The sequence below is a fragment of the Heloderma suspectum genome, chromosome 1, assembly GCF_057233095.1.
Source record: "Heloderma suspectum isolate Gila_16-S chromosome 1, 16-S_ref, whole genome shotgun sequence".
In the NCBI taxonomy this organism is placed as follows: domain Eukaryota; kingdom Metazoa; phylum Chordata; class Lepidosauria; order Squamata; family Helodermatidae; genus Heloderma; species Heloderma suspectum.
This window is the reverse complement of record NC_139458.1, coordinates 133,681,059-133,701,268: the sequence shown is the minus strand read 5'-3', so window position 1 is coordinate 133,701,268 and position 20,210 is coordinate 133,681,059. Positions and strand designations below refer to the sequence as shown.

The 20,210-nt window shown below is 46.6% G+C and overlaps 1 pseudogene across 1 annotated transcript in view; it reads right to left on the bottom strand.

The window, feature by feature from the left end:
* The window catches only part of LOC146357920 (acyl-CoA (8-3)-desaturase-like), a 71,594-nt pseudogene that overhangs the window by 33,084 nt on the left and 18,300 nt on the right, over nucleotides 1-20,210 (bottom strand). The window contains exons 4-7 of the transcript XR_014786314.1: nucleotides 17,778-17,838; nucleotides 12,339-12,439; nucleotides 10,275-10,354; nucleotides 9,305-9,430 (exon numbers count right to left, since the gene is read on the bottom strand). The product of XR_014786314.1 is annotated as an acyl-CoA (8-3)-desaturase-like (transcript). The remainder of the gene's footprint in view (nucleotides 1-9,304; nucleotides 9,431-10,274; nucleotides 10,355-12,338; nucleotides 12,440-17,777; nucleotides 17,839-20,210) is intronic.

The window sequence follows — 20,210 nt, the reverse complement described above, 5'->3', positions numbered from 1 at the left end:
AGGGTGCCACCACACTGAGCGCTCTTCTCCTAGTGGACTCCAACCAGGCCATAGGTCCATGTGGAACCACCAGAAGTGAGTCCTCTGATGACCTCAGTGACCAGGCAGGTTGGTAAGGGAGAAGGCACTCTGTCAGGTATCCTGGTGCCAAGTTCTTTAGGGCTTTATACACTACTACTAATACCTTAATCCTGGCCCGGTAGCGGGTAGGCAACGAGGGCAGTTCCCTCAGCAAAGGTGTTGCATGCTGAAAAGGGGCAGCTCATGACAACAGCCAAGCTGCTGCATTCTGCACTAGCTCCAGGATGTGTAGCCAGTCTCCCTGAGGCCCCTAAGATCATTGTTCTAATAGTGAGCCTTAACAGAAGTATTTTCTTTTATGTGGCTGCTTCATTCTGCAATCACAGGCATGTTTCCCACCACAGGCTGAGATCCAATGCCAACCTACCGTGTTACAGATGATCTTCAGACATGCTGGCTGGCTGTTGTCATGCATTATGGGCCATAGATTTATTGACATTAGCCTAACAGCTTGTCTGAGAAATCTGTTTTTGTTCCTGAAGTAGGGATGTGCGAACTCACCCCTATCCGGGTTCTCTGGACTCCTGCCCAGCCCCTGCCTCCGCTCGCTGGTCCCTGGACCATACTCGAGCCCCTCCCATGCTCGGCGAGCAGCCTGCACTCACTCCAGTGGCCTTGACGAGCTCTGCAGTCACCATTTCTAAAAAAATAAAATGGCGATCACAAAAATGCAAAATTTTTGTATGCATGAAAATGCGCATTTTGCAAATGCGCATATTCTGATGTGAAATGTGCATTTTATGAAGGCACACATTAGTGTGTGTATGAAAATGTGCATTTTTGTAAAATATGCATTTTCATGCATACGCGAATATGTGCGTTCGCAAAATGTGCATTTTTGTGGGTGCGCAAATTTGCGCATTTTTGCAATAGCCATTTTATTTCTCAAAAAATGGAAACCATAAAGCTCGATGAGGCTGCCGGGGTGAATGCAGGCCATTTGTTGAGCACGGGCAGGGGGCGAGCAGGGGCAGGGGCTCGGCGAGCAGGGCTCGGGGTTGTGGGCAGGAGCAGATCTGCTGGCTCCCCAGACTGAGTTGGGCGGCCATGCCATCCCTATCCTGAAGGCATGGCTTGAATAGGTGCCAGGAATGAGCATCAGGTTCTGGAACGCTGCATAATTAGGAATGCTGCATAATGCTGCATACCTCTATGTCATGGTGCCTTGATTTAACTAAAGGGAGAGTTTCCCTAACAACTAGAGGAAACTACATCTGTTTTTTACCATTTTTTCCAACTCAAAATTATCCAGAAAACCTACATCACTGACCTGATGTTGTCAGTGCTGAGGCACTCTTTGTTCTATCACTCCTGCTTTGCTTTTGGCTGACAGTGGCTAGCCCATGGAAGTACTCTGTCAGGCCAGGAAAAGCACATAGCTTCCCAGTTGCAGAGGCAGTAAACCTAATCCCAGGGACAGAAACCAAGTAAGATTCTGCAAATGCAGAAAATGTGCAGTTGGGATTGGAACTGCTGAAGAAGGCAAGGGAGGGTGATAGGGAGCTGGGTGCAACTGTGGAAGGTGAAAGTGTGAAAATGGGAAGAATGCCACCTTTTGACATTTGGAGTAAAACCAAAATGGGAGGTGCAGCAGGCTCTGAGAAAGAGGGAGATTTCTGTCCACAGTTGCCATTGTTGGGACATGTGGAGAAACAGCATAGTGGTGCAATGCAACAACTCCTAAATAGAAACACCTTTTCCACAATGAAATCAGTTACGTGTGCTGCTCTCTTGATGATTATAAGCCAGAAGATGCTGATTAAAAACAGATTTAGGTGCTGTATAACTTGTTGGTCAAACCACTTATGATCCAAGTATAATTAATATATAGCTGTGAGTAATAACCTGTTCTCAAAACCAACATCTTGAATTGTGCAACACAAAAGAAACAAAAGTATTCAAAAGCTGTCCCAAGGAAGCACAGGAGAGTAAGAGGTGATTCGTTTGCAATTCGGATGGTTCCAAGAGGAATCACCTTAATGGTATTTGGCAGAGCTGTGTATGGACCCCTGCTTCATTTCGGATGTCAACTCGGACCTTCTGAATCAGCCCTGCTTTGGATTGATTCCGACCCCACCCACTTTGACTTGGATCCAAAGTGAAGTTCAGATATCCAAATCACTCGTTTTTGGCATTTTCCCAAACCTTGAGTTGACTTGCATTGGAAAACACAAATGGCCATAACCTTTTCAGTTTTCAAGATAAATACATGGAATCTGGGGACCTGGCAGCCCCCATGGAGGGTATCCCACCTGCCAAATGTCAGACAGTTTGACCAAGTAATTTTTGTGCTAGGCACAGGTGAAATATTCTGTTCTCAGAAACTCAAACCAAACTCAGAAGAGATAATAATGAGAGAAGTTAGGTGCTGAAGCAGAGGGGGTAATTACCCCTAATCTGTGTTGTAGGTTTCTTTGAAGTCCAAATAACCCCCCTCCCCTAGTACTACTTTCCTATTCAGCTTCACAGTGGATGACCTCAGCCTCTCTTTGGCTGAATGGAATGCACATTACCTGGGAATGCACATTACCTGGATATAACGTTGATCAGTGGGCTCCCCTCTTCCACTACAGAAGGAGATGCTGCTCCTTTAGCAAGAATGCTACTGCTGCTGCCTGCACCACGCTCCTCAAACTGTGTCCTCCAGGCACTGCTACTTGCCTCCACACTCTGCTGCCCTACTACACTGCACTATCTGGACTTGGGGAGAGCCAGCTTGCCTATCTGCACTGCTAGTCCCAGCAGCACCTTGCCCTCCTCTGCCCCTGCCAACAAGACCCCAAAGAAGCCTCATATTGGCTTGCTGGCTTTGCAACACACAGTGTAGCATTATATTATTAAAATAATAGATGTTAATGTGTGTGTAGTGCTTTGCCTACTGTTTTTTGAAATGTGGACCGTAGTGCTTTGACACACCCTGTTTACTTGTCCACAGCAGAAGTGTGCACACAGACACACAAGAGCAAAAGCAAACACTGAACTACCTACACGCAAAGGAAGGGTGCGATCTATAATCCTAACAAAAGAGAAAGGGGTGTTCTGTTTTGTTTTGAGGGAAAAGACAGATCAAAAATGGGAAGGAATACAGGAATCAAGGAGGGCGGCGTGCGTGTGCATGTGTGTGTAGGGGAGCCAAGAACAAGGACAGGAAAGTATATCGGTATAGATATAATAAAAAATCTGGACAGAATGAAAGTAAGGGTAAACTAATGGTTGAGAGAGAATTGAGAATGGCGTGTGTGTGGGAAGCTAAAGAACAAGGCAAGGCAAGTAAAGTTAAATTTTCTGGATTTTTAAATGAACAAACATGAAGAATGAAAGATAAAACCTATTATAGAAGGGTGTGGTGGGGGAGACTAAAAACAGGGAGGAAACTCAAGCTAAATACTAAATGTTTGGGTTTTTAAATAAAGAATCCCACAAAAGAAAGAAAGAGAATAGTTGAATTGGGAAGGAAGAAGAGCAGTGTGTACACACACACACACACACACACACACCCCTCTGGCCAAATAAGTTCAGACAGAGCCCTCTCCAGTAACACCACCAGAATGAGCAAACACAGCTGTTTTTCTCCAGGTTTATTCAGTGTCTCCCCCCCCCTTGAAGCGACTTTCGAATTGGATCAGGGGTCCATGCACAGCCCTACTAAGTGGGGACAGAATGCTGGACCACATAGGCCTTTGATCTGATCCAGCATGGTTCTTCTTACGTTTTAAATGGTATATCCTCAAAAGCACCTCTGCCTTTGTGGCTTGTTTGCACAATGTGAATAATGAAACACCTGGTGAGACATGTACGCTGCATGGCTGACCTACTGTTATGTCCTTAAAAGTAGGGCTGTGCACTGCTTCGGTCTGATTCCAAAGTGAATTGGGGCGATTCGGGCTGCTTCAGTCCAATCTGAAGTGAGTCTGGAGCAGTCTGAAGTGGGTCAGAGAGATCTGAAGTGCTTTGGATTACTTCAGACAATACTGAAGCCCAGACAGCTTATTTGAGCACATGTAACAATTTGCTAGAGAAGGGAGGGGCAGAGGAGGAGTTGGGAGAGAGGAACTGAGCCTTGGAAAATGACATCTCTAGGTGCTAATAGGGCCAAACTCTTAACCCATAAGTTTGTTTCCTTGCTTTGTATTGCTTGTTCCTTGGCTCCTCACCCTTCTCAATTACTATTCTTTCCCTTCCCATTTTCAGTGCTCTATATTCTGATAAAAAACCAAAGAATACAAAAACAAACCCTTTTCTCTTCTGTTAGGCTTTACTGTTATTTCCCTTCCCCTCACCCCTTAGCTTGTAGGTAGCTTTTTCTTTCTGTATCTGCTTTTCTTTTGGTCGTGTGTATGTGTGTGTGTGTGCGCTATGTGAGTGTACCTAATACACAGTCCAATATATACTATGGGCCAAAGCACTATACAATGCACATAATATGAATCATCATCACTTTTGCCGATTTTCCAAGACACTTTGCCTGTCACTTATTTCCCCTTGTGTACATCAAATGACCATAAGAAGAATATGATCAGGCTAGGCTATATGTATTTTTAAAAATGTTTGTTTCATCTTACCGTTCCTGGGGAAAAGGGCAGTCAAAATGATCATGAGGGGTAGAACCACTCCTCTATAGAAGGCTTCAATGTTTGGGCTATTTAATTTTGAAGAAAGGCAAATAAGGAGGAGGTTTATAAAATTATATGGAGTAGAGAAAGTGCAGCAGTGCAATTAATAAATAAGCCCAACTGAGTTCAGCCAGTGTAACTTTTCTAGGTAATGTGTATTGCATTTTGCAGCCAAAGAGATGTTTAACTTTTCTTTCTTCCCTAAATGAAGAGCCTTGGGTCAGTGGCAGATTCAGGACAGACAAAAGGAAAGTACTTTTGCACTTCAAAAAAACCCCTACACCAGAGATTAGGGATAGTGACCTCCTAATTGTCACCTTCTGATTAGGATCTTCAATCCCCTGTGTGGCTGACAGTTTTTTTACCTTTTGTTTTAGTTTCTGAGAAAAGGAAATTCTATGCATGGCTAACACAAAAATGACTGGACCAAACTGTCTGAATTTTGGCAAGTTATATCACCTCCATAGGGGCTGTCCTGTGTCCAAGTTTCATGCACTTCTGTGAAAGCACTGAAGAATTAAAGCTCTTTGCTTTGAGAGATTTCCTGGAAAAAAGCAAATTTTACCTGCACCTAGCACAAAAATTACTAGGCCAAACTGTCTGAAATTTGGCAGGTTCCATCAGTTTCAATGGGACTGCCAGGTCCCCAAAGTTCATGAATGTATTATAAAAACTGAAAAAGGTATGGTCATTTCTGTTTTCTAATGCAAGTCAATGGGAAAACATAAAATCTGAATAATTCAGATATCTGATTCAGATCCGAATCCAAAATGAAGCAGATCAGGTCCAAATCACTCCAAAACAAATCAGGGCTGATTCAGAAGATCTGAATCAGCCTCCAAAGCAAATCCAGGCACCCATGCACAGCCCCACTTAAAAGCTCCTCTGCCAGACCTTCAAGATAAGACACCATTCTTAACTTTACTTATGCATTGCTCAAACATATTTAGACCTTGCAAGGAAAGAGTTTATGTAGAAAACTAGATGTAGGTGGTTCTGCCTCTGGTCACCCCTTGGCTCCACCTTTGGTGACCCACCAGCCACAGTGGGCACTGGCCTCCCATGAAGTTCTTCTTATGTTCTTAAAAACAATCAAATTAGAAAATTAAAGGCTGCTGGTTGGTATGCTGGAAGACCTGGGAAAGTATAACAGCCTTCACCTGGTGCCAGAAGGACACTGAATGAGGTGATAGCTGACCTCCCCCGGGAAGTGCATTCCATATGAGGGCTGCCACTGCTGCAGCACAGAAGGCCCTCTCTCCTCATCACCATCTGCCTCACGTTGGACGTTGGGGATAAGCTTGGAGAAAGCCCTCAGGTAAATAATGTAAAGTTTGGGCAAGTTCATGTGGGAGAAGGTGGTCTTCTAGGAACATGGGTCCCAAGCAATTTAAGTCTTCCAAGGTAAGCATTTACATATTGAATTGTGCCTTGAAACAGACTGGCAGCCAGCGATGCTGCTGGAGAACAAATAACATATGGTCCCTATAGCTCAGCCTTTCCCCACCTGGTGCCCTCCAGATGTTTGGGACTACAGTTCCCAGCATACTGGCTAGGACTGATGGAAGCTGAAGTCCAAAACATTTGAAGGGACATGTGGTTGGAGAAGACTGCTATAACAGATTGCAGCTAGCAGTTGTATGTCAACTTCAAGGGATTCATTTTTGCTGTGCTTGCTGAATATTGCCAACATTTTTACTGGCCTCATTATCAGCTTGATCTGCGGATATTAGCAGGTATTGTTTACTTCAAATCTTCACCTGCAGGTCTGTGCAGAAAGTTACAGGAGCAGGCCAGATTGTCTTCCCTGGTCAGCTGGCAACTCTTATTTCGCCTGATAGATATAGACATAGATACATGCGCGTGTACACCGGGCAGTATCCAGCTGTGTCATTCTGTTAGTGCAAACGGCGCTGTGCCAGCTGAAATGAGGTTCCAAACTATGTGGAAGAAGAGAACCCAACTAAAGTTATGTTTGCGCTAGTGTGGTTGCCCAAGCACCGTTACACAAGCAGTCATGCATAACTCTTGTGCAACCTGTTGTGCAATGGCTTGCATAAGCATAATGTGCAACTGGTTGCACAATGGGAAGATTCGGCAGAGTTCCACCAGTACTATTTAGATTTTGCGGAATGACATCATTGGATACAGCCCAATAAGGAGACAACCTTATTTTCTAGGGGAAAATATAACTTGAAGCTTTAAAATTTTTATTCCATCAAGGTCCTTACGTGATATCTGAATCACAGATAACTAGGTGCTGAGTGATCTCTAGGTAGCTTGATGGTAATGCTATATGGGAAGCCGACACCACTTGACGTTTTGAGCTCTAGGCATTAAGTTTCTCTTTATGCCACAAGGGTGCCCCACTGTTTTTGTTATGGTCATCGTGGTTTGCCTTCTCAATCAAGACACTACACAACCTCTGTCATGAGAAAGAGCTTGCCTAACTAGCTTGCTTCATATCCCAAAGACTCTAAACTCAAGTGGGTTGGGCACATGGGTTTTCACAAGCCACAGTCAATGTTTGTCTTCCAGATTATGTGGCTGCAAAGAAAACCTTTGATGCTGGCAGCATAGCATAAAACCCATCTTTTGGTTCAGACCCAATGCATCATCCTACATTATATAATGTGTACATTATACTGGAGTGGTACGTGAAGCTTCTGACCAGGTTCTCATAACCATCATCAGATTTTAACATGGGCAAATGTATTCTTCAAAGCTTTTCAGATGACTTGCCCAAGGGGTGATGGCAAAGCCGTACCTACACAGGGCCCCTTTCTCATCAGCTGCTGTGGGCGTGTGGCCGGCAGGCATTTTCCACTGCCTCCTTTCACATCAAGGGAATGTGGGAGGGGGTTCATAGAAACACACCTAAAAATATAGAGGTCAATGAACAGAAAGGAAGAAAAGGGATAAAAAAAGCCACATGAAGCTTGCTTAAACTACTCCTTCTTATTTAAACACTTCCCATCTCCCATCTCTTTAAATGAGGGCAAACGGGAACCAGCAACTGGTGGTGGTGATCCTGATCAAAACAGCAGTGTTGGGAGGGTTTTAACTCTTTCCTGTGCTGTTTTCCTAGTGAAAATCCCACACCCCAAGTTGCTTTTTCCCCCTTTATGAAAATGTTACATGCACAGTTTGTGCATAATATGTTTTCCCTAAGAGAGTAAACAGCTGTTCTGGGGTGTGTGTGAAAATGGCATGGGTGAAAGAATTAATTCCTCCCCCGGCACTGTAGTCCCCTTCTAGATTCTCTCTCTCTCTCTCTCTCTCTCTCACACACACACACACACACACACACACACACACCTGCTTTTTGCCAACATTTAAAGAGATTGGGGATCCAACCATGGATCTCCCTTATCTCATCTAGTTAAGTGTTGTTTAGAAATTCTTATCAGGCTTGTTGGCAGATTGCGACAGGTGCAACGGGGACAGGTTTATTAGAAGGAAGGTTCTAATATCTAATATTACCTTCTAATATAGAAGGAAGGTTCTAATATTATATTAATATCTAATATAATATATCACATAATAATATGTGATCTTACTTCACATGCTTGCTTAGCTAAGACTGGCAGATCAGGAAGAAAAAGAGGTTCGAATCAGCACACAGAAGGAAAGGGTTTTTTTAATGCTTTGGAGAATTGGGGCTTCCTTTTCTCCCCCTCTTATTCACCTAAATATACAAGTTTTGCTACAATGGTATGTACTGATGCTATCAAGTGGCATAAGGGTTCGATGGCAATTTGTTGCAATAAGGCGTCCCTGCGTTAGCTGTGATAGGCTACGTAAGTATTTACGTAGCCTATCACGGCTATGATCAGGAAGCAAATGGTGGCCACAGGGCGGCCGCCATTCACAAGTCAGCACGGACAGCAGAAGGTAAGTGCTCCATTCCACGCGCCTTTCGTGGGTTGGGGGAGCGGGGGCTTCGTTCCGCCACGGATTTCAGGGGGGCGAATGCACTGGCATTCGGCCTTACCGAGATCCATGGCAGAATTCTCCACCATCTCTAGTGGAATGCAGAAATGCCCTGCACAGTTGACACAATTGCTCCTGAGCGCCCTCTCCAGGGTAAAGCTCATAGTGCTGCATCGTATATTCCAGAGCTGGGAGTGATGAATTAAAACCAATTCTCAGTTCAAGAACAGAAAGGAGGCATGGGAGATGCATGAGACAAGGGGAAGAAATGAAGACGCCTTGAAACATCACACCCAGAGTTCAGCTGCCCTCACCGCCTTGCTCTCTCCCATTGCTGGCAGCAGTGAGGGTGGGAGAATCTCCCCAAAGGAGATGGTGCTTGCTTCTTATTTATGCAGGTATGCGTCAAGCCAGAGCTGTCTCGAATCTTTCAGAGAGCAGGAAAAAGAGAATGAAACAGGTCAGGCCTGCTCAGGAAATATGACTCACTTGCAGAATGACTCTGTAATTTGATACCAAGCAAGGCATTCTGTGGGCACTCTAATAAAGGAATGGGCATGTTGAGATCAGAAATATTAAGGCAGTGTAGGATGGAGACGCCTATGGCGTCAGTCTGATGCATCATCACACACAGTGAGCTGCAAAGCTCTGGGCCTCTCACACTGACCAATACTTACTACACAATGTCAGCAAAGGCAGTAAGCAGAGGCTTGGATAGGTACACGATGCCATGTTTTGCACATACGGACTTCACCAAGGGGGTCACCTTCCAGTAGTTGTGCCGTGGCATGGTGGGGGAAAGGCTGCAGAGAGAAAGAGAAGCTGAGCAGTGGGGTCTCCTGCCTTCCTTAGAACTCCAGAGCACCTTCCCTTTCAGGAGGCTCATGCAATAACCCATCATGAAGCTTGCCCAAGAGATGTTCTCATAAGCCTGATAACTCTTCCCAGGGCAACCATGTAGCACAGGGCCTCAGAATAAGAAAGCAATGATACCATCAGCATCTCTTGCCTAGCCTGATCAGAGTCTTGGGTCAATCAGCCAGAGATGAAACACTACCATGGTCTGAGACTGCTTTCACATGGAATCCCCCCATTGTAATGTCCCTCTTCAGCTCTGATCACACCCAAAGCCTGCTGACATGATGCTTCTGTAGGTCAGCTTACCTATAGGGCAGTTACCCATATTCATACCATGATGAATCCCAGCCTTTTGAGTTGCCTAGAAGCCCATGAGGCCTTTGTCTGCTTCAGCCTGCATTATTCCCCTCCCAAGGGAACAGACCCCATTTTTCTTCTATTAGAGTCTTAGGTCAATCAGCCAGAGATTAAACACTACCATTGTCCAAGACCTAGTCAGCTCTGATCATACCTAAAGCATGCTCAGATGATGCTTCTGTAGGTCAGCTGATGGAGTCATGCGATGTTCCTATATGGAAGTTACCCACATCCTTACCTTGAAGAATCTCATCCTCCTGATTGGTAACCCATGAGACCTTTGGCTGTTTCAGCCCGCATTATTCCCCTCCCAAGAGAATAGATCCCATTTTTCTTCAAGGATTCATATTAACTGATTTTTACAATAGTTGTGATGTCCCTCCTGCAACCCCCCCTCCCCCTCTTCCTGTCCCTCAAAGAGAATGTACTCACTGGTGCTCAATTTGGCAGTTGAGGTGCCCTGTGAACCAGTCATTGAACAAGGACTGGTTGATGTTGTACGTTGCCTGGAGCTGGAAGGGGAGAAAAGATACAAGCAAACCATCACACCAGGATATTTTGGGTTCATTTCTAGCTGAGCATTCCACTAAATGGTGGTATTACCTAAATCTAATGTAGATTTAGGGGCCGCGGTGGCTTAGTGGTTAAGACGCTGAACTGCAGACTGGAAGGTCAGCAGGTCAGCAGTTCGAGACCCAAGTACTGCGTGACGGAGTGAGCTCCCGTCTTCAGTCCCAGCTTCTGCCAACCTAGCAGTTCGAAAGCAAGAAATTGCAAGTAGATAAATAGGTACCGCCTCGGCGGGAAAGGTAACAGCGTTCCGTGCACCTGGGTGTTCAGTCATGCCGGCCACATGACCACGGAAGCGTCTTCGGACAGCGCTGGCTCTTCGGCTTAGAAACGGGGATGAGCACCGCACCCTAGAGTCGGACACGACTGGTTGGGGACACCTTTACCTTTTTAACGTAGTTTACAGTGGGGTTTGTGGCCTTTGGTCCTTAGAGCAGCAAGGACAAAAATAAAGAGATGGAACTGGTGTAGGAGAATCCACGAGAGCATCTGAGACAAGAGTGGTCAACATACAGGCCTCACCTGGCCAATTTTGCAGGCATCAGTGCCGCCACCACTGCCAAATTATTCACTTTAGAAACCTCCCGGGAGCATGATCTGCATGTAAACAAGGCATGTGCTCCTCACATACCTTCTCTTCTGGACAAATCACAGGATATTTTGCTAGTGTCACCACAATTCCAGTGTTCGGGGAGGGCAATGCAGCCCCTTGGCCCCCAGAAGTTGCCCACCCCGACCTAAGGTAAGCACAGCATGAAGATTGGGCCACCACCTCAGTGGGTTCCAAAATTTTGTCTTCACATGTGCCGCTGAAAAGAATGGGTACGGAATGTTTAGGATGAGAGCATGTCAGTATGGGAGTTCTCCCCTGCTGGTCTGGCACTTTTACCAGAAGAATGGAAAGCTGCACCTAAAAAAACAGAGAGGCACCTTTTTGCATCTGACACAGTGGGGTCAATGGCTAGGCTGCACATCCATCCGTATGGATACATAGGCCTCCTCATTTGCCATGTGGATTACAGAGGATCTGCAGAAAGAGTGAGGCAGTTCCTGTGGGGTCTGGATGTGCTGAAGCTGAACAGCCATTTCCTGGACAAACCCCATGTGGGCATTCCTTCAAAGAGCTGAATGTTATTTCTGTTATCCTGAATTCACCCTCCTGAATACCAGGACAGCAGCAGCAGGAAGAGTGGATTAGGGATCACATTGGATCCAGGATTCAACCTGACATGCCTTTCAACCATCCCTGGGCCCCAGGCAGCTGCCCCACATGGCTAAGTGACTACACCATGATGGGAGCTCATGTGTTGACCTACCACAGGAGTGAGCAACTTGTAGGCCAAAACATATGGAGGGCCACAACTTCCATCATCTCTCACCTCACCATTAGCTATGCTCACTAAGGCTAATGGGAGTTGCAGGCCAAAATGTCTTGATGGCCACAAGTTGTGCATCCCTGACCTAATGGAAATAAAAGCTCTGGGTCAGGCAATTTCTGCCAAATATTCCTGTTCTTCCTCATCTAATCTTGTTCTTTTACTCCCCATTTTCATTTTCTCCCTTTTTTATTGTTCACGCCTTGGATATTTTATTGGATGTAGAGCAGTATATAAATCTTGCAAATAAATAAATACATAAAGGTTTACAAACCCAGTGACACCCACCTCTCCCAATGACCTAATTTTTAAATTAATGCTTATTGAAAATTTCACGAAAACAAAAACATAAAGAAAAAAAAGAAAAAAATGTGAGTACATAATTGAACACACACACACACACACTTTATACGCCTCACTTGAGATTGATTCATCCAATCACTCAGCATTATCCTTCTCCTACTTCAGGTTGCCAGAGATCTTCTTTATTGCCCTTTCTTTGAACTATCAAATTCATAAGCACAATGACTAGGCAGGATAAGCAGCTCACCTGGGTTGAAAGCCAGTCCAAATTCTGATCATAAGCTACATATGTTCATTGGGAGATGGTTCATCTGTGTCACCCAGACAAAATAGTGACTCTCTACGGTTCTACGCAAAATAAAGAAGTAAATGATCACGTGTCCTGCCACCCAATACCGTTATAACTTACTGAAACACACCAAAACTTGATCAAAGTCATTTGAAAATAACACAAGGCCAGTAGAAAACCAGAACTGGGGCCGATCTACACTTATGGGTTTTTTCGCTTCCAATGAGGTTTTACCACCCATCTTTCACACTACATAGTACCCACCTCGAATTGAAACTGGAATTTCCCGCTTCTGTGCTTCCGCTTTCAATACTCTGATATCCCGGTATTTCCCCTTAATGTGCTCTGATTTTCTGCCTTCGCTACCATATCTGGTCATAGTCCCCTCCCACAGCATATACAGCAGTGCTTATATTTCCCTCCTGTCCAATCACAGCTCTCAATGGCCCCATGTCGTCTTCCGGCTACTGATCACATAGCTTCCTCAGCACTCAGTGTTTCCTCAGCAACAAGCAAAGGGCTGGATGTGCGTGCGCTTGTCTGATCTCAGAAGCTAAGCACGGTCGGCCCCAGTTAATAGTTGGATGGGCGACCGCCTGGGAATCAGGCTTCCTGCATTGAGCAGGGGGTTGTTCTATCCCTTCAAATGAGACTAAGTTTTACCCCCTTCTATCTGCCACTTCAGCTGTTTGTTTGTTTTTAATTAAAGTTATTTTCAAAGAATCGTGGCTTCTCTGCAATTTTTTTTTCTAATTCAGGCATGATCGTCGAAGATTTGAATCTTCAAAGATTTGAAAATTTGAAGATTTGAAGCTTCAAATCTTCAAAGATCATGCCTGAATTAGAAAAAAAAATCGCGGAGAAGCCATGATTCTTCAAAGATAATGCCTTAATTTTTTTTTAAGGCAAAAATACTTTTTTTTAAAGTATTGGCTCAACAATACTACAAGAGAAGGATCTTGGAACTGTTGTAGATCACAAGCTGAATATGAGCCAACAATGTGATGTGGCTGCAAAAAAGGCAAATGCTATTTTGGGCTACATTAATAGTAGTATAGCTTCCAAATCACGTGAAGTACTAGTTCCCTTCTACTGAGCACTGGTTAGGCCTCATCTTGAGTACTGTGTCCAGTTCTAGGTGCCACACTTTAAGAAGGATGCAGACAAACTGGAGAGGGTTCAGAGGAGGGCAACGAAAATGAGAAGGAGCCTGGGGAAGGAGGACCAGCCAGCAGCTGCACCGGGTGATCCTGAGCCTGAGCCTGCTTCTGCCCCCACCCACAGGTACTTAAGGCGGGGCTGCCAGAGGCTGCTCGGAAAGGAGCCTGGGGAAGGAGGACCAGCCAGCAGCTGCACCGGGTGATCCTGAGCCTGAGCCTGCTTCTGCCCCCGCCCACAGGTACTTAAGGCAGGGCTGCCAGAGGCAGCGCCTCGGCGTCGCGCCAAGTGCGACGCTAAGTGCGCACTTGGCGTCGCACTTGGAGTCGCGTAGGACCTGAAGACCTACCCACCTGCTTCTCCAGAGACACCAGCAGCCACAATACCAGCAGCAAATAGCGGCAGCAGAGGGCAGCAGCTTTAAAGACAAGGGGAAAGGGGCAAACGTGGACTTTATCTGCTCCTTCTTAGCTGCTTTTCTCTTTTATCTCTTTTGTCTTTTATATTCTTTTAAACTGTTGTGTTATTTATATCTTAACATTTTAATATGTGCCTGGGAGGACTGTTGGGCAACTCAGGGAGTCAGAGAGGTGCCACCATAACTGTGGTCACGGGCAGGGGGAGGTATGGCATTGGGGGATTAACAGGCCAGATGAGGAGAAGAGGGGCTAGACACCTTACAGCTGTCCCCTCTTCTGGTTCTTCCCTCAACCTGATGGTTCCTGGCAGCCTTACCAGTCTGCCCTTGGGTCTGGTGGTGCTGCTGCTGAATGCCAGGTCGGTCCAAAATAAAATCTCCCTCATCCATGATTTGATTGTGGATGAGGGGGCTGACCTGGCATGTATTACTGAGACCTGGGTGGGGGAACTGGGAGGGGTCACTCTCTCCCAGCTGTGCCCTCCTGGGTACTCGGTGCAGCACCAACACCGACTTGAGGGTCGGGGGGGGGTTGCCGTGGTCTATAGGAATTCAATCTCCCTCTCCAGGCTTCCTGCTCATTCGAGCGCAGATCTTGAGTGTTTGTACCTTGTGTTGGGTACCTGGGACAGATTGGGGATTCTGTTGGTGTACCGCCCACCCCGCTGCCCATCAGACTCCCTGCCTGCGCTGATGGAGGTGGTCTCAGACTTGGTGTTGAGGACCCGTAGGATGATGGTCCTGGGGGATCTCAACTTCCATGCCGAGGCCGCTGTATCCGGGGCGGCTCAGGACTTCATGGCCGCCATGACAACCATGGGGCTGTCCCAACATGTTATCAGCCCAACGCATACAAAAGGACACACGCTTGATCTGGTTTTCTGGACTGGGCAGGAGGATGGTGATCTGAAAGTGGAGAAATTAACATCTGTCCCTTTGTCATGGTCAGATCACTTCCTGCTGAGGTTTAGACTCCTGGCAGCCTTCCCCCTCTGCAAGGGTGGGGGACCTATTAAAATGGTCCGCCCCCGGAGATTAATGGATTCCAATGGATTCCAGAGGGCTCTGGGGGATTTTCCTGCTGGTATGGCTGGTGCTCCTGTCAAAGCCCAGGTCGCTCTGTGGAATGCAGAGATGACTCGGGCGGTTGACACGATCACACCCACGCGCCCTCCCCCTCTGAGCAGAGCCCGGCCAGCTCCTTGGTATACGCCTGAGCTGAGGGCAATGAAGCCAGAGGGGAGACGGCTAGAACGCAGGTGGAGGAAAACTCGTGCTGAGTCTGACCGAACACAGGTAAGAGCCCACTATCGAGCCTACTCTGTGGCGGTGAGGGTGGCAAAGAGACAGTTCTTTTCCACCAGCATTGCATCTTCTCATTGTCGTCCAGCGGAGCTTTTCCGAGTGGTTCACGGCCTGTTACATTCTGGGCCAGGGAGAGAGACGGTGGAACCCTCGGTAGCACGCTGTGACAAGTTTGCACAGCACTTTGAGGATAAAGTCGCTCAGATTCGTCATGAATTGGACACCACCATTAATGCAGTTCCATTGGTAGAGGCGTTCAGAGCACCGTCTGGTCCAGTTTTATTGGATGAGTTTCAGTTACTGAGGCCTGAGGATGCGGACAAGGTGCTTGGCCAAGTCCGATCGACCACTTGTGTGCTTGACCCTTGCCCTTCATGGCTTATTAAATCAAACAAGGAAGGGATGTCCGGCTGGGTCCAGGAGGTTGTAAATTCCTCCTTGAGAGAGGGAGTGGTGCCTGCCGCTTTAAAAGAGGCAGTAATTAGACCACTCCTGAAAAAGCCTAACCTGGACCCAGAGAATGTTAACAATTATAGGCCAGTGGCCAACATCCCCTTCCTGGGCAAGGTGCTTGAGCAGGTGGTTGTAGGACAGCTCCAGGCACTGTTGAATGAAACGGATTATCTAGATCCATTTCAATCGGGCTTCAGGCCTGGTTTTGGAACGGAAACTGCCTTGGTCGCCCTGTGGGATGACCTCTGCCGGGAGAGGGACAGGGGGAGTGCGACCCTATTGATTCTCCTGGACCTCTCAGCGGCTTTCGATACCATCGACCATGGTATCCTTCTGGATAGGTTGTCTGGGTTGGGAGTAGGAGGCACTGCACTACAGTGGTTCCACTCCTACTTGGATGGCCGATTCCAGAAGGTGGTGCTGGGGGGTTACTGCTCTGTGCCATGGCAATTGTGCCATGGGGTTCCACAGGGCTCTATTTTATCCCCCATGCTGTTTAACATCTACGTGAAACCGCTGGGGGAGGTTATCCGGAGGTGTGGGCTGAGGTGCCATCAATATGCGGATGACACCCAGCTCTACCTCTCTTTTACATCAAAACCAGGTGAGGCAGTGACTGTTCTGAATCAGTGCCTGGGCACGGTAATGGACTGGATGAGAGCTAATAAACTGAAACTCAATCCAGACAAGACGGAGGTACTGTTAGTGGGTGGTTCGTCTGCCCGGCTAGGTGATATTCAACCTGTTCTGGAGGGGGTTGCACTCCCCCTAAAGGAACAGGTTTGTAGTTTGGGGGTGCTCTTGGATCCAGAACTGTCACTTGAGGCACAGGTGAACTCAGTGGCATGGAGCACTTTTTATCAGCTTAGGCTGGTATACCAACTACGCCCTTATCTGGACAGAGATAGCCTTGCTACAGTTATCCATGCTCTGATAACTTCTCGTCTGGATTACTGCAATGCGTTATACGTGGGGCCGCCTTTGAAAATGGTCCGGAAACTTCAGCTGGTCCAAAATAGGGCAGCAAGATTGTTAACAGGGACTGGCCTGCGAGCTCATATTACACCAGTACTTTTCCAGCTGCACTGGCTGCCAGTCCATTTCCGGGCCCGATTCAAAGTGCTGGTGTTAACATTCAAAGCCCTTAATGACTTGGGGCCAGGTTACCTGAAGGATCGCCTCCTCCCATATGTGCCTGCCCGGACCTTAAGATCATCATCAGCGGCCCTTCTCCATGAGCCCCTGCCAAAGGAAGTGAGGCGGGTGGCTACTAGGAGGAGGGCTTTTTCTGCTGTGGCACCCCGGCTCTGGAATGAGCTCCCTAGTGAGGTTCGCCTGGCGCCTACATTGTATTCCTTTCGGCGCCAGGTGAAGACCTTTTTATTTTCCCAGGCATTTGAGCTTTCTAAATTTTTATCTTTGCTGTTTTAAATCTGTATTTTAAACTCCTGCACTGCTGCTAGGTTTTATTGTGGTTGTATTGTTATATTGTGGTTTTAATGTTCTGTATATTTAAAATTGTTTTATTGTGTGTTGCTTGGATTTAATTTTTGTGAACCGCCCAGAGAGCTTCGGCTATTGGGCGGTATAGAAATGAAATAAATAAATAAATAAATGATCAGGGGACTGGAAACAAAGCCCTATGAGGAGAGACTGAAGGAACTGGCATGTTGAGCCTTGAGAAGAGAAGACTCAGGGGAGACATGGTAGCACTCTTCAAGTACTTCAGAGGTTGTCACAGAGAGGAAGGCCAGGATCTCTTCTTGATCATCCCAGAGTGCAGGAGACGGAATAATGGGCTCAAGTGACAAGAAGCCAGATTCCAGCTGAACATCAGGAAAAACTTCCTGACTGTTACAGCAATATGACAATGGAACCAACTACCTAGGGAGGCATTCAAGACGAGGCTGGACAGCCACCTGTCTGGGATGCTCTGACTTGGATTCCTGCATTGAGCAGAGGGTTGGACTCGATGGCCTTGTAGGCCCCTCCCAACCCTACTATGATTCTATGAAGGGGTGGGGGGAAAACATGCGATATTGCAGAAAGGAAATGATACTCACGGATGAAGAAGTATTTGTGCTGATGGTTGTAAGGCATGAACTTCTTTTTCTTTATTGGAAGCTGTAAGAGAGAGGAGGGAGCAAGTCAACAGGGCTACTTTCAAGCAAACACCCCTACACACACACACACACACACACACATGCGCGCACACACACACATGCGCGCACACACACACACTTTAAATTGAAGTATACCCACAAGTCTCCTGCCATCTGTTCCATGAGGACTACTGTCCTGGCTTACACATTCTTATAGGTAGCTTTGCTGTGGCAATGTTTCAACACTGCTCACTCACACAACACACATTTGTTTATATGTTTCTGTGCTGGCACAACAAAGAGCAAATGTGAACACTGTGCTGCTGCTTTATTCGTTACTTTGTACTTCTACTTCTGTGTTCCATCTGTATTTATTTATTTATTTATTTATTCATTCATTCATTCATTTATTCATTTCATTTCTATACCCCCAATAGCTGAAGCTCTCTGGGCAGTTCACAGAAATTTAAACCACAAGGTACAGCATAAAACAATATAAAATATGAAAGCTTAAACTACAATATAAAAGTACAATCACAATAAAACCTAGCAGCAGTGCAGAGATTTAAAATACAGATTTAAAACAGCAAAGCTAAAAGACCAGAATGCTAAAATGCTGAGAAAATAAAAAGGTCTTCACCTGATGCTGGAAGGAGTACAATGTGGGCACCAGGCAAACCTCTCTAGGGAGCTCATTCCACAGCTGGGGTGCCACAGCAGAAAAGGCCCTCCTCCTGGTCGCCACCCGCCTCACTTCCTTTGGCAGGGGCTCACAAAGAAGGGCCACTGAGGATGATCTTAAGGTCTGGGCAGGCACATATGGGAGGAGGTGATCCTCCAGATAACCCAAGCCGTTAAGGGCTTTGAATGTTAATACCAGCACTTCGAATCAGGCCCGGACATGGACTGGCAGCCAGTGCAGCTGGAAAAGTACTGGCATAATATGAGCTCGTTGGCCAGTCCCTGTTAACAATCTCACTGCCCTGTTTTGGACCAGCTGAAGTTTCCAGACCATTTTCAAAGGCAGCCCCACGTATAATGCATTGCAGTAATCCAGATGAGCCGCCATCAGAGCATGGATAACTGTAGCTAGGCTACCTCTGTCCAAGTAAGAGCATAGTTGGTATATCAGCCTAAGCTGATAAAAGGTCAGCCACTGAGTCCACCTGTGCCTCAAGTGACAGTTCTGGGTCCAAGAACACCCCAAACTATGAACCTGATGCTTTAGGGGGAGTGCAACCCCCTCCAGAACAGGTTGAACATCACCTAGCTGGGCAGACAAAGCCCTCACTATTACTACCTCCATCTTGTCTGGATTGAGTCTCAGTTTATTGGCCCTCATCCAGTCCATTACTGTGCCCAGGTACTGATTCAGACCAGCCACTGGTTTATCTGGATTTGATGAAAAAGAGAAGTAGAGCTGGGTGTCATCCACATATTGATGGCACCTCAGCCCACACCTCTGGATAATCTCCCCCAGCAGTTCCATGTAGATGTTGAACAGCACAGGGGATAAAAATGAGCCCTGTAGAACACCATGGCATAGTTGCCAAGGCACGGAACAATAATCCTCCAGCACCACCTTCTGGAATCAGCCATCCAAGTAGAAGCAGAACCACTGCAGTGTGGTGCCTCCAACTCCCAGCCCAGATAACGCATCCAGAAGGATACCATGGTCACTGGTATTGAAAGCCGCTGAGAGGTCCAGGAGAATCAACAGAGTCACACTCCCCCTGTCCCTCTCCCAGCAAAGGTCATCCCACAGGGCGACCAAGGCACTTTCCATTCCAAAACCAGGCCTGAAGCCCAACTGAAATGGATCTAGATAATCCATTCATTCAAGAGACCCTGGAGTTGTCCTGCAACCACCCACTCAAGCACATACATACATAATGTCCCTGATGAATGGCAACCCTTGAAATACAAAGACCAGAATGCACTGAACACTTTACCCCAGCAGGGGGCAGCAGAGTCTAACCAGTATGACATTCTTCTGAACAGCCACCTGGGTGCCACCTTACATGATGTTTCTCCCTTATCAGCATGTATATACAGCAGACTCAGGAACTCAAGTTCCAAGAACTGCAGTACAAGACACTTTGGCACTTGCTAATCAACAACAGGCAAGCACCAGGACAAAAACCTGATCTCTAGATGAAGTGAATACTAATAGGAACATTCAAGCCATCTCTCTGATCTGCAAGAGAGGGCATCTTTTCCTGCTGGTAACTGCACGCTAGAGTCGGACACAACTGGTTGGGGACACCTTTACCTTTTTAACTGGAACCTTTTCCCCAGGGGAACTTATATCTACTGTGGGATTCTTGGGGCTCACAGTCAGAGTCCCTAGTGGGAAAAGAGTCTGTCAGGGCCTTGAGAACACCCACCCACACA